We start from the raw sequence: 11,358 nt of genomic DNA, 5'->3' as shown, positions 1-11,358 counted from the left end.
TCTCTGGGCTCCTTCGCTGTCCTCTGCTGCCGACCGCGCTGACTAGACCGTTCCCTGGCCGGTTCATCACCAGGGGAACATGCTGTTTGCCTCCTCCGTGTCCCGACGCCCGCTGCCGTAAGCCCCCGGCACGGGGCTCAACGCTCACCGTCGCACCCAGCGGCCTGCGCGGACTCCTCCTGCTCTGCCTTCCCCTGCTCCGAGGTGTAGAGCTGGGGGGACAAAGCAGAGGGTCCCCGGAGGGACTCCTCATGCAGTGCCGGGTGCGAGGAATAGATTCCTCCACTATCAAGTGTGTGGGTGGCCTGCTCCTACATTCGCTTCACCTGGGGGATCGCTGAGCGCTCCTGTCGCAATGCTCCTCAGCCAGCCAGCTCCATGAACTCCAGCAGCCGCCCGCAGCTCCTCCAACACCCGCTCCACGTCCGACATGGTAAGTCTGTTTTCCTTTCTTTACTTGTCCTACTCTGACTCCTAAAACTCTCACCTGAAATGGTGCCCTACCAACCCCTCCTACCCTTCTTATAGCCCCTAACTAGCCCACCCCCTTTCTTCTATCCCCCCCCCCTGTATACTTTTAAATCCACCTATCCCTATCCTACCTCCCTTAACTATTCTCCACCCCAATTAACCCAATTAACCCTTTCCTCTCCTGCGTTCCCCTACCACCCCTGTCATGTGGGGCCTTTACTTATGGAACCTGCGGTTCCTGCTCCGGCCCCCTACTAACTGCATTTAGAAGAATACATTCATTTACGTGATGCAATTGCTACTGATGGCAATCCCAATGAACTGGGAAAAATGGTCATCCTGCCGGCTACATTCACAGGAAGCCCATGGCACATGCATGAAAACGCACAAGATGCGATGACTTATGTTCGCGCATATGGCTGCCCAGATTTTTTCATAACATTTAGTGCAATGGGATGAAATCAAACAAAAATTGAAATCCATGATGGATTTCATTGTCAAACACCATGTTTTGGGGGAGACACGCTGTTGGATGTATTCCATTGAATGGCAGAAAAGAGGATTACCGCATGCACACATTTTGATTTGGTTGAGCGACAAAATTACACCAGACAAAATTGATGAAGTCATCTCAGCAGAAATCCCAGATTTCAACAATGATCCAGGCTTATTCGAAGTCGTTACTAAAAACATGCTTCATGGGCCATGTGGCGCAATCAACAACTATTCTCCATGCATGAAGGATGGAAAATGCACGAAACGCTATCCAAGAGACTTACATGCCGAAACCATCACTGGAAATGATGGATATCCACAATATCGTCGACGATCAACTGAAGATGGTGGCAAATTAATCACTTTAAAAGTGCGCAACAATGACATTGAAGTCGATAATCGTTGGGTTGTGCCATATTCACCATTACTCTCAAAGACGTTCAAAGCACACATCAATGTCGAGTATTGCAATTCAGTGAAATCGATCAAATACATTTGCAAATATGTCAATAAAGGAAGTGATATGGCAGTTTTTGGAGTGGAAAATGCATCTGCACCAATCGATGAAATCGAACGATATCAATTGGGACGCTACATTAGTGGCAATGAAGCTGTTTGGCGTATTTTCTAATTTCCAATTCATGAACGTCATCCAACAGTTGTTCATTTGGCAATACATCTCGAAAATGGACAGTGCGTGTATTTTATAACAGAAAATGTACATGCAAGAGCATCTTCACCACCGCAAACAACGTTAACTGCCTTCTTCTCATTGTGCACGCATGATTTGTTCGCAGGAACGCTACTTTACTCAGAAGTGCCAAAATATTACACATGGAATGCATCAGCGAAAAATTTTCAACGTCGTAAACAGGGCAAACCAGTTGAAGGACATCCGAATATATATTCGTCCGACACGTTAGGCCGCCTGTATACAGTTCATCCAAACAATCAAGAATGTTTTTACTTGCGCTTACTGTTAGTTAACATGCGTGGACCGAAATCCTTCCAAGAACTGAGAACAGTAAATGGTGAAGTATGTGCGACCTATCGAGAAGCTTGCCAACAATTAAATCTTATTGAAAAAGATGCCCATTGGGACATAGCACTCAATGATGCATCGAATACTGCTCAACCACAGCAAATACGCACGTTATTTGCAATAATATTGACAACGTAATTCCCATCCAATCCGAAAGATCTTTGGGAAAAATACAAAGATTACATGAGTGAAGACATCCTACGTCGTTTGCAAGCAATGAATCCGGACATGCAATTCACAACAAACGTGTATAATGAGGCGTTAGTTTCGATCGAGGATATATGTTTGGCAATTGCTAACAAAGGATTGGTGCAGTTGGGAATGTGTGCACCGAATCGAGCTGCAAATGACGCTTATGATCGTGATTTGCAACGTGAAACACACTTCGATGTCAATGATTTGGGTACATTTGTTGAAAAGAATCTTCCAAAATTGGTTCCAGAACAACGCATTGTATATGACACAATCATAAAAGCAATTACAAATCAAAGCAGAGGATTGTACTTCATAGATGCGCCCGGAGGTACTGGCAAAACGTTTCTCATTTCAGTCATTTTGGTAACTATACGATCACAGAATAAAATTGCACCGGCAATTGCATCATCTGGAATTGCGGCAACACTTTTGGATGGTGGTCGAACAGTACATTCAGCACTGAAATTGCCCTTGAATTTGCAAGCCACTGAAACGCCAACATGCAATATCACCAAAAATTCTGGAATGGGCAAAGTTCTTCAAACTTGTGAACTTATCCTATGGGACGAATGAACAATGGCTCACAAAAAAGCATTGGAAGCGTTTCATCGTACACTGCAAGATTTGAGGGGAAATGCACAGCCCTTCGGTGGAGCACTCATTTTATTGTCTGGTGATTTTCGACAAACTCTGCCAGTTATACCCCGTTCAACACCCGCTGATGAACTTAATGCATGTCTCAAATCATCAGTTCTATGGCAACATGTTAAGAAATTGACTTTGAAAACCAATATGCGTGTTCAACTACAAAATGATGCATCCGCCGAACATTTCGCAAAACAATTGCTGGATATTGGAAATGGGAAGATGCCAATCGACAGATCTACACAATGTATCACATTGCCAACAAACTTTGGAAAGATGACATCAACCAAAGACGAATTGATTCAAAAGGTGTTCCCAAATATCGCGCGGAATTACAAAAATCATCAGTGGCTCAGCGCACGGGCTATATTAGCAGCTACCAACAACGATGTCAATGCCATCAATTTCAGCATTGAAAACGGAATACCAGGCGAAGCAACAACGTATAAGTCTGTCGATACTGTGATGAATTAGGATGAAGTGGTCAATTACCCAACGGAATTCTTGAATTCACTTGATTTTCCAGGTATGCCACCGCACGTTTTAACATTGAAAATTGGCGTGCCTATCATTCTTCTCCGAAACATTAACCCACCACGACTTTGCAACGGTACAAGACTTTCGGTGAAAAAGATGATGAACAATGTCATCGAAGCTACAATTTTGAATGGGAAATTCAAGGGGGAAGATGTTCTTTTGCCACGTATTCCAATTATCCCAACAGACATGCCATTTGAATTCAAACGTTTACAGTTTCCGGTGTGACTCGCTTTTGCAATGACCATCAACAAAGACCAAGGACAATCGCTGCAAGTGTGTGGGGTAGATTTGGAGAATCCGTGCTTCTCACATGGACAACTGTATGTGGCCAGCTCACGCGTCGGAAAACCTTCGGATTTATTCGTGTATGCACCAGACGGAAAAACAAAAAATATTGTGTATCCACAAGCACTCGATTAAATACATAGAATTAAAATGACACTTTGAAATGTTTTCCATATGAAAATGAGTAAGTTTAAATAAAAATGACACAATGTAAATTCAATGTTATCAGAATGAGTTTCCTTGATTTTCCTTTCTTCTGATGTCGCAGCAACACGCGACGGGTAAGCTAGTCTCTAATAAAAACCTCTTCCCAGAATTTGTTTACAATTCCCACATTAGGTGCCAAAAATCTGCATTTACTTGGTGACATCTATGGCATGTTCTTGTGCCAGTTCTACCCATTTTATTCAAACGGACTGGTGTGAGGTATGCCTGGTGTATAATATACAGTTGTATTAATTTATTATTGATTGCCGGTGACACCAACAAATGTGATTCCATTGCCTCCTGCCAGTCTTCTGTTGTCAGTGTGGGTATATTAGTTTTCCATCTATCGTATATTGTCAGAGGGTCATGGTCCATCTTGGCTGATAATAAATGTGTATATAGTTGTGATATCAGTCCCCTCGGTCCTTGTGTTCTAAGGATTCCCATTATTGGGTAATTATAAATTTTAGCAGCGTTTAGTGGGAATTGGGCATTTAGGGCATGCCTTAATTGGAAGTATCTGAACAGTTGTAATCTAGGCCCCTGCAGCTTTTCTCGTAATTGTGTGTAAGACAACATTGTATTGTCTTCATATATATCTTCTAATGTATGTACTCCCAGGGCAATCCAATATCCGACACCCTGCATTGTTTGTAGTGATGGTATGGATTGTTCCATAAAGGAGTATCAGTCATTGTGTCTGTGAAATGCTGGACTTCTTTGGTTGCTCGCCATATTGACAAAGCCAGTTTATGTATAGGTAAAAGTTTTCGTGATTTTGTGTGTTCTGGATGTTCTAGGAACCCTATCAAATTTTTTCGGGCCACCTCGCCCGCCAGATATTTTTCCGTTGATGGCATTTCTTTATCTAGAAACCAGGGGCGGAGATTCCGCAGTTGTCCTGCAAGGTAATACAACTTGAGATCTGGTAACGCCATTCCCGCCTGTCTTTTGGATCTTTGTAGAGTGGCAAGCTTTAGTTTGGATCTGGAGTTTCCCCATATGAATCGGATGATTAGGGAATTTAACATTTTGAAGTATTTCTCTGGGATTTTCACTGGTGTGTGTTGTAAAGAGTATAAGCATTTGGGCTGTATTACCATTTTAATTAAGTTTATGCGTCCGGCTACTGAGAGGGGCAGTCCGGACCAACTCTTAAAGGGGTTGTCCCACGCCGAAACGTTTTTGTTTTTTTCAGCGCAGGACAAACCCAAGGGATGTGTTGAAATTTAAAAAAAAATTTTTACTTACCCGAATCCCCTCTCTGCAACTTCTTCCTTCTTTTCCTCCAAGATGGCCGCCGGGATCTTCACCCACGATGCATCACGGGTCTTCTCCCATGGTGCACCGTGGGCTCTGTGTGGTCCATTGCCGATTCCAGCCTCCTGATTGGCTGGAATCGGCACACGTGATGGGGCGGAGCTACGCGATGACGCGTAGAAGGGGGCGGAGCCAGAACGCTGCTCGTGCCCGGACCGACCAGAAGGGAGAAGACCCTTCTGCGCAAGCGCGTCTAATCGGGCGATTAGGCCTCATGTCCACGGGGAAAATCAGATCCGCTGCAGATTCTCCATGGAGAATCTGCAGTGGGTCCCTCCTGCCCCGCGGACATGGGCGCTGAAAATAGCAATTTAAAAGCATTTACCTATCCGTAGCGGGCGGGGACGCTCTGCTCTTCCTCACGGCCGGATCTTCATTTTCGGACGGCGGATGAATTCCTCACGCCGGCGGCACGTCGCCGGCACGTCGTCGACGTGCCGCGCGCATGCGCCGGGCACATCCGCCGAGCCGAAGCAAGGAAGTGAGGAAGAGAAGACCTTCAGCGCCCGCTCCGGGTGAGTAATTCTTTTAAATTCCTATTTTTGGTCTCCCGCGGATCCGGACGGCTTCCATAGGCTTCAATAGAAGCCCGCGGGAGCCGACCCCGCGGGAGACCCGCACGAAAATGGAGCATGGTCCAGATTTTTTCATGCTCCATTTTTTTTTAAATCCCTTTTATTGACGATCCGCGGGTATTTATCTACCCGCGGGTGGTCAATGCATCCCTATGGGGTGCGGATCCGCGCGCGGGAGATCCGCTGCGGATCCTAAATCATATTTTGCCCGTGGACATGAGCCCTTAGACGCTGAAATTAGACGGCACCATGGAGACGGGGACGCCAGCAACGGAGGAGGTAAGTGAATAACTTCTGTATGGCTCATATTTAATGCACGATGTATATTACAAAGTGCATTAATATGGCCATACAGAAGTGTATAACCCCACTTGCTTTCACAGGACAAACCCTTTAATTTTTGTATTTATTACGTCGTATAGGGGGTCTAATTTTCGGCACTAGTGTTTTCGTGACCTTGTGCTATGTTCACTCCGAGGTATCTTAATTTGGTTACCTCTCAGCTAGTGAGTACACGTGGGATCTCTACTGGGTTTCGCTTAGTATGCATTATTGCTGATTTAGACCAGTTTATGTATAGTCCCGAATGTTCAGAAAACCCGTTTATTATCTCCAAGGCTCGTGGAAGTGAGTATTCGGGATTACGAAGATATAGGATCATATCGTCGGCATATAGTCCAACTTTATTCTCCTTGCTTTCCCATTGTACTCCTGTCACTTCGGGGTTACTCCGCAATCTGATGGCCAGTGCCTCTATTGCTATTGTGAATAGTGTCGGGGACAGAGGGCACCCTTGGCGCGTTCCTCTCGACAGTGGGAATCTCTCTGATGGTACACCGTTAACCACTACATTGGCCATGGGCGCTCTATATATTAGTCTAATCCATTTCATAAATTGTGGTCCAAATCCAAAACGAATCAAACAGGCCTCCAAAAAATTCGACTCTAGGGAGTCGAATGCTTTCTTAGTATCTAGTGAAGCTATTGCCCAGGGTTTGTCATATATTCTACCGAGTTGTGTTATTATTTGGGTTCTGCGTATGTTAATTGTAGTCGATCTCCTAGGCATAAATCCTGTTTGATCTTTATGAACAATGGAAAGAATTACTGTATTCAGCCTGGTGGCTAGTACTTTAGTTAGTATTTTATAGTCCACATTGAGCAACGATATTGGTCTGTATGAATCGCATTCGGACGGATCCTTGTCTGGTTTTAGTAATACTATTATAGATGCATCGTAAAAGGAGGATGGGAGAGAGTTTTCCCTGGCTCCCCACTTCAAGGCATCGTATAGTAATGGGGCTAGTTGTTCCATACTTGCGGTACACTTCCAAAGGAAGACCGTCCGGGCCTGGGGATTTATTTATTGCCATTTCCTGTATTGCTTGCTGGATTTCTTCCATTGTAATTGGCGCTTCTAGTAATTCTACCTGTTCTGGTGAAAGAGTTGGGAACGTTAAATCTTCTACGTATTTCACGTTATCTAGTACCGATTTATTATTTGAGGAGGTGTATAAATTGGTATAATATTCTTTAAATCTGTTTACAATAGATTGGGCCTCTGTGAGTAGTTGACCATCAGTTGCTTTGATCTTGAGCACAGAGTTAGACTGCCCGCTTTGCCTGATTAAGTTGGCCAAGAGGTGACTGGACTGGTTTCCTAATTCAAAGAAATATTGTTTTGTAAAGAAAAGTTTCCTTTTGGTTTTAACGTGTAATTGATGTTTGTATAGACGGGTTAGACCCAGCCATTGCATCTTATTGGCGTCTGTGGGGTTTGTAGTGCATTGTTGCTCTGCTTCGACCAGCTGTTGTTCTAATTGGAGGTCATCCTGTGAGGTTGTTCTTTTTATGTAAGATATGGTTGATCTGAAGCACCCCCTAAGGTAGGCCTTCATGGTGTCCCATTTTAATGTCTCTCGCGTTTCTTGTTCATGTGCTTGTATAAACATGTGTATCTGATCTGGTATTCGATCCTGTGCTCCTATTAGTTTAAGCCAGAAGGGGTTAAGTTTCCATGTAGGAACGAAGTATTGTCCCCGGAATTGTATGGTTAGCAGGATCGGGCTGTGGTCTGATATCCCCCAGGCGCCATGTGTTATTGAAGCTAAATATGGAGTAAGCGCCAGAGACCCGAAAATGTAGTCTATGCAAGATAGTGATCCTCTACCGGGGGAATGGCATGTGTATTCCTGGCTATCTGGGTGTTTGAATCTCCATAGGTCGACCCATCCCACTCCGTTAAACATTTGTTTCATTGGAGAATCTTGTGTGCTTGCCTGTATTTGTTGGACACTAAACCTGTCTTTTATGGGGTTCATAACCTGATTGAAGTCTCCCATGCATATGACTTCTGCTAGCGGGTATTGATGTGCGAATACAACTGCTGCTTGTAGTACATGTGCATTATGGTGTGGGGGGTGGTAGACACACAGAATGACATATTGCTTAGCATTGATCTCAGCATACATTAACCCCTTAACAACGGCGCTATCGTAAAACTACGTCCTGCTGTTGCAGGACGTGTATGGAGGGAGGTAGCGCTGCTATCTCCCTCCATACAGCGCGGGCGTCAGCTGTTTATTACAGCTGACACCCGCGGGCAATAGCCGCGCTCGGCCGTCCGGCCGATCGCGGCTATTAACCCTTTAAATGCCGCTGTCAATTCTGACAGCGGCATTTAAATCCCCCGAACGCTGTTCGGAGGTCCCGCACGGCCCCCCCGCGGTGAGATCGGGGGATCCGTGCAGGTGTCATAGCAGCCGGGGGCCTAATGAATGGCCCCAGGGCTGCCTTAACAGACTGCCTATCAAGCTATCCACACAGGGTGGCTTGATAGACTGCCTGTCAAAAAGCAGTATGACGTAATGCTATAGCATTACGTCATACTGCAGGAGCGATCAAAGCATCGCATGTTAAAGTCCCCCAGGGGGACTTCAAAGTAAAGTAAAAAAAAACAATCAATAAAGTTTTTTTAATTGTTTAAAAAAAAAAAGTTCTAAAAGTTTAAATCACCCCCCTTTTGCCATATCTATTATTAAAAAATCTAAATCATAAAATAAAAATATGTATTCGATATCGCCGCATCCGTAAAAGTCCGATCTATCAAAGTAGCACATTATTTTTTCTGCACGGTGAACGGCGTCCGAAAAAAAAAAAAAATACCACCAGAAATACACTTTTTTAGTTACCCTGTCTCCCAGAAAAAATGCAATAAAAAGCGATCAAAAAGTCGTATGTATTCCAAATTGATACTATCAAAAACTACAGGACATCACGCAAAAAATGAGCCTTTGCTTAACTACGTCGACGGAAAAATAAAAAAGTTATTGCGCGCACAAAATGACGGCAGAAAATAATTGAAAAAAATTAAATATCTTAAAAAAAAAATACAAGTACTACAGCAAAAACAATACTATATAAGTTTGGTATCGTAGTAATCGCACTGACCCATAGAATAAAAATATCAGGTCGTTTTTGTTGCAGTTTGTGCGCCGTAGAAACAGGACGCACCAAAAGATGGTAGAATGTCTTTTTTTTTCCATTTCTCTCCGCTTAGAATTTTTTAAAAGTTTTTCAGTAAATTATATGGTACAATAAATAGTGCCATTGAAAAATACAGCTCGTCCCGCAAAAAACAAGCCCTCATACAGCGACGTCGATGGATAAATAAAGGAGCTACGATTTTTTAAAAGGGAGTAGGAAAAAACAAAATTGGAAAAAAGCAAAAAAGCTCCGTCACTAAGGGGTTAAAATAAACCGGCCCTCTGGGTCTCTACGGGTGTTTATCAGGTTCCATTGCAAAGTTTGGTGAACCAAAAGAGAGACACCCCTAGAGTACGAGGTGTGAAAGAAATGGCAAGACCACTGGACCCAGGGTTTTTTGAGACAATCCATCCTATCTGGGATCAGATGTGTCTCCTGTAATCCTACGATATGTGGGGTAAATTGTCTGATGAAAATACTGCTGTTCTCTTAGCTGGGGTTCCCAGTCCTCGCACGTTCCACGTCATGCATTTTAATGACATTTATATACGTTAATTTGTGTAGTAGGATAATTCTTTTTAAACCTTTTATCTTCCGTTAAAGGTGGTGACTAGAGATGAGCGAACGTACTCGTTTCGAGTAATTACTCGATCGAGCACCGCGATTTTCGAGTACTTCAGTACTCGGGTGAAAAGATTCGGGGGGAGGCGTGGCGGTGCGGGGGGTAGCAGCGGGGAACAGGGGAGAGCCCTCTCTCTCTCCCCCCCACTCCCCGCTGCAACCCCCCACTCACCCACGGCGCCCCCCGAATTTTTTCGCCCGAGTACGGAAGTTCTCGAAAATCGCGGTACTCGGGCGAAAAAGGGGCGTAGCCGAGTACGTTCGCTCATCTCTAGTGGTGACATCTTTCTAGTGACAGTTGGGAATTGCACATACCAAAACACATTAATAACAATCATAGCTTAACAAAACAGCTTATACAGCTAATTGGGGATTTCAAAAGGAAAATCCGTAGATTATTTAACCATTTACTCCTTCCTCCTTTCTTACTTACTCTATGATACTAAAACATTTCTCGTAGGCACTAGTGGGGAGTGGAGAAGGGGACCAGCTGGCGCATCTCTCTTCCATAACTCCCTGTACGTGATCTATTCGTATAAGCTAGGTCGGCCGCTCCCCCCCCCAAGGAGTTCACTTCTTAACATTATGCGACATCTCAAGGAAATTGATATTCTCCCTCTCCCCTCCCGTTCTCTTTCTTATATCAACTATTATCTATCTTCCCCCCCTTCCCCTTACATTTATTAGCCGAATACTGCCTATTCTTAAACCTCTATAACTTCTCTTTCTTGTCTTAGTATAATTTAAATCTTATCTGTTAGTCTCTCATCTGTTCTTTATGCCGGGTGCATTTGTAGCCATTGTCCGGCTTCTTCTGGTGAATGCAGAAACACCACCTTCCCTTCTGATACGATCCGCAGCCTTGCCGGGTACGCCATGGAATACGGGATTCCTCGTTGCTTGAATCTCTTTTTGATTTCAATGAAAATGGCTCGTTGTTTTTGCAGTTCTGCCGAAAAGTCCGGAAATATTGATATTACTGCATTGTTGTACGTGATGGGGCTCTTCAGTCGTGCCTGTCGTAGAGCGATGTCCCTGTCTCGGCAATTGAGGAGTCGTGCCAATAACGGTCTCGGCAGCGCCCCAGGTGCGGGTGGTCTCATTGGCACTCTGTGGGCCCTCTCCACCGCAAACGCAGGTGTGAATACATCTTCTCCCAGTGTTTTCAGCCACTGTTGTAGGAAGAGTTCTGGAGATGAACCTTCCGTTTTTTCTGGTAGCCCAATGAGGCGGTTTTCCAAGTCGTCTGCCTTGGAATGGCACTGCTCAGCTTTTTGGACTGCCTTTTGTATTTTGGCTGGAAGCGCTTGTATTTTGTCCTCTGCTGCGGATACTCTCTCCTCCATGTCATGCAGCCGCCCTCTTACATTTTGTAAGTCTTGTCGAAGCAGATTGACGTCTACCTTAGTCTCTTCGATTTTCCCGGTCAGGGATGTTTTACAAGTATTAATGGCTTCTAGCACCTGGCGCAGTGTT

General features: G+C 44.5%; 2 pseudogenes; both read left to right on the top strand.

Moving 5' to 3' along the window:
- The first annotated feature begins 955 nt into the window (after positions 1–955).
- Positions 956–2,146, top strand: LOC136620103 (uncharacterized; annotated as a pseudogene).
- Positions 2,147–2,191: 45 nt separating this feature from the next.
- On the top strand, positions 2,192–9,875 carry LOC136620102 (ATP-dependent DNA helicase pif1-like; annotated as a pseudogene).
- Positions 9,876–11,358: the final 1,483 nt, after the last annotated feature.

This window comes from Eleutherodactylus coqui, chromosome 3 (genome assembly GCF_035609145.1).
Source record: "Eleutherodactylus coqui strain aEleCoq1 chromosome 3, aEleCoq1.hap1, whole genome shotgun sequence".
NCBI lineage: Eukaryota > Metazoa > Chordata > Amphibia > Anura > Eleutherodactylidae > Eleutherodactylus > Eleutherodactylus coqui.
Note: the sequence above shows the minus strand (reverse complement) of the source record. Positions and strands in the feature narration are given on the sequence as shown.